We start from the raw sequence: 3,437 nt of genomic DNA on the forward strand, positions 1-3,437 counted from the left end.
CTAAAAAACTTTTTACCGCACTGGTCACAGCTATACAGCCTTTCTCTAGAATGAGTAAGCAGATGTACTTTATAAACACCTGATTTTATGAAACTCTTCCCGCATTGATCACAAGTATACGGCTTTTCTCCGGTGTGGACTTTCATGTGATCATTAAGCGCTCCTTTTCGTGCGTAACTCTTCCCGCACTGATCACAGTTGTGTGGTTTTTCTCCGGTGTGAATATTCATGTGTTCGTTAAGAGCTCCTTTTTGAGTGAAACTCTTCCCGCACATCACACGTGTGCGGTTTCTCTCCGGTGTGGATTCTCACGCGTCATTAAAGGATGCTTTTAGTGTGACGCTCTTCCCACTTTGATCACACGCGTGAAGTTTCCCTCTAGTATGGATTTTCATGTGTACGTTAAAGTTTCCTTTTTGTGCGAAGCTCTTCCCGCACTGATCACATTTGTGCGGCCTCTCTCCGGTGTGGATCCTCACGTGTTCGTCGAGGTTTCCTTTAAATGGGAAACTCTTCCCACATCGATCGCATGCGTACGGTTTCTCCAGGCTGTGGATTTTTTCGTGTTCATCGAGGTTTCGTTTTTGCGGGAAGCTCTTCCCACACTGATCACAGATGTGTTTCTTCTCTGCGGCGTGAATTTTCACGTGTTCATTAAGGTTCCCTTTTATTGTGAAAATCATATCGCACTGCTCGCATGCATAAGGCTTCCCTCCGCGATGAAATTTAATGTGAAGATCAAGATTTTGCCTACACGAGAAACTCTTTTCACACATAGGGCAAGCGAAACATATTTTGTTAGGACTCAAAGGGGTTAATGATTTTTCTTCAGTTTTGACATGATGCTCCTCTTCAGCTTCAGACAGTTCTTCAATCTCCTTTTTCAATTGCAACGGCCCTGAAATGAAAGCAAAAGGTTCAGAGGGTTCAAAATTATGATTATCATTAAAAAGAAACCCTGAAATTAAAAGAATGTGAGATGCCTATAATAGTAGAAACACTAGAAAACATTTCGATGCATTCATTTTAGTTAGTTAACCCGATCACCCAATTACTTTTAATTCAATCCAGGCACAAACCATTTGTGTTGTACGGCGAGCTATTGAATACGTTTAAGAACTATTTTTATGTCAGGGTTCGACAATGTTATATAAATATATGTAAGAAAATATTATAATAATTGTCAGACCTCCTGAAGATTGCAGTCAGCATAAATGTTTCTCTAAACTTCCTCCTAAACCAACATAAAACCCGGGCTCCATATTGTACACATTTCACGAAGAGTTACCCTGATATTATTTGTTTTAGATTCATGTAGGGAATTAAATTACTGTTCTGTAGCTTTAAATGACTTGGCGAGACCAGAGAACTGCGATTGGGATCGAGAGAGAGGACATAAACGTTTTAGAAACGCGTGTTTTCCAGCTGATCTTTTCGGGTTTTGAAAGTTATCCAATGTCAACATTTTCCAGTTCGATTATATCCTTGTTTTCATTAACAGGGCGATCTGAACCTTAACTTAATACAGGGTGACCTGAAACCTCAAGGTTAACATACAGGGTGAAAAAGAAAACCATATCGTCCACTTCTAAGGCACATCGGGTTCTCGTTTTATTGCAGGTTCGGGTGACAAAGCTACTTTCACTTTGACATGACGCGCTAGCTGAGAGGAGATCCGTCAAGCTAAAAGCCATCGAGGATGGATCGTTTCAATTTCAACTTGGTGAACCTGTGATATCTTCTCCAGGGTGTAAAGGAAAATAAAAGCTGAAGCTTTTTCATGGAAGCTTGCAAAAGAAGCTCTGCGTTTTGTGTTTAATCACATCCATACAGTCTAGGAATCTACATTATCATCACTACGAAGATATTGTGCGTTATATATAGTTATATATAGTAAAGTGTTTTATTTCTTCATTGTTTGGTCACGCTTTGCATTATGGCTAAACTGGCAATGAAAAATTCTTGTAAACATTTATTAATCTTCAGTACTTCCCATATTTAATAATCTTGCTACTGTACATAATTTAAGAGTTATTAAAAAACAAATAAGTACTGTAGCAAATTTAGCTATTGCTTATTGTTAATGTTAATGCATTAGCTAAGATCTTTTGGTCTTTATAATAATTTTTAATCGGCTTTTTATGTATTGATTTACTGTTTGTAAGTGTTCAATTATTTTAGTTAAACTTTACGGCAACCCCTTTTTTATAACTATATTTCAATATTATACCGTATGCCATGATAAAAGCATTAGCAATTTGACATATGCCTAATAGGGTATTGCCAACTCCCCTATATATTCTTGTATCTATATACGTATTGCAAAAGCAATTGCATTTTTTCTAACTGAAAACAATTATTAATTGATGACCGGTTTTATAGCCTCACTGAAAAATTAAGAGCAAACACCAACCTATTGGTTCTTCGGTATCTTCCGGTTTAATTCTGCAGGTTTCTGGATCATTCATGTTATTTTGTCGTTATGTTCGCCAACTCTGTCGTCTTTACTCGTGGGAACATTCAGCATTAAGACCTGTGGGAAGAGCTCCACTGTGAGAAAGGACGAGCAAAACTGCCAAAAACAAACATAAATCAGTCATAAATACAGCACAGATTATCAAACGAATGCTTTCAGTAATTCACAGGCTTTAAACAAGCTGCCTGTCTTTATATATCCAACCAATTAGTAAACAGTACTTGCTTTTTAAAACTAATTAACATACTGTGCATATATAAATATCGTCTTTTTTTCACATTATGATCTATTTTTGATGGAGATGATGTTTATTAGCAACATATGTATTATCATCCTAATGTAGTTAAATTGCAGTCATTGAATAAAAACAAAAAAATATTTTTTTGTGTGTGTGTGTGAACATAAACTATTTATTTTTACACACCAGAAAATATTACTAAACTAATCTACATATTAATATTTATGATCTTGCGACGGATTTAAAAGGCCCGGCATGATGGATATCACACGTTTGATTAAGTGGCAATCGGTAACAAAGCCATTATTGCTGTGAACATAGAAACAGTCACACAAAATATGTATTTAGCACACATCGTCGTCTGCTAGGCTAAATGATTATTATTTCAGACAGCGGACTCCAGAAAAGACGCAAAAAAATAGCACCGGATCAAAACAGCACGTTACAGAAATGACTCCGTGGCGCGACGCTTTAAAAGATCCGTTAGTGAATAAGAGAGAAACACCGTGAAATGTTTACCTCGCATCAGAAAGACCCGACGCTGCGTGCGTGCGCGCGCCCGCGGGGACGTCACCAGCGCGAGGCGCGAGGGGAGAGAGACTAATTAACAGAAAGGAAAATATATATTTTTTAATTATTATTCTTAAAGGCCATTAAAGTAAAAACAGAGGTAGTTTGCTAAAAAAAAAAAAAAGACATGTTTTGTTAAATTTTATTTATTTT

The 3,437-nt window shown here is 37.0% G+C and overlaps 1 pseudogene; it reads right to left on the reverse strand.

Moving 5' to 3' along the window:
* Nucleotides 1–5: 5 nt before the first annotated feature.
* Nucleotides 6–3,206, reverse strand: LOC122328163 (annotated as a pseudogene).
* Nucleotides 3,207–3,437: the final 231 nt, after the last annotated feature.

The sequence above is a fragment of the Puntigrus tetrazona genome, chromosome 22, assembly GCF_018831695.1.
Source record: "Puntigrus tetrazona isolate hp1 chromosome 22, ASM1883169v1, whole genome shotgun sequence".
NCBI classification, from domain to species: domain Eukaryota; kingdom Metazoa; phylum Chordata; class Actinopteri; order Cypriniformes; family Cyprinidae; genus Puntigrus; species Puntigrus tetrazona.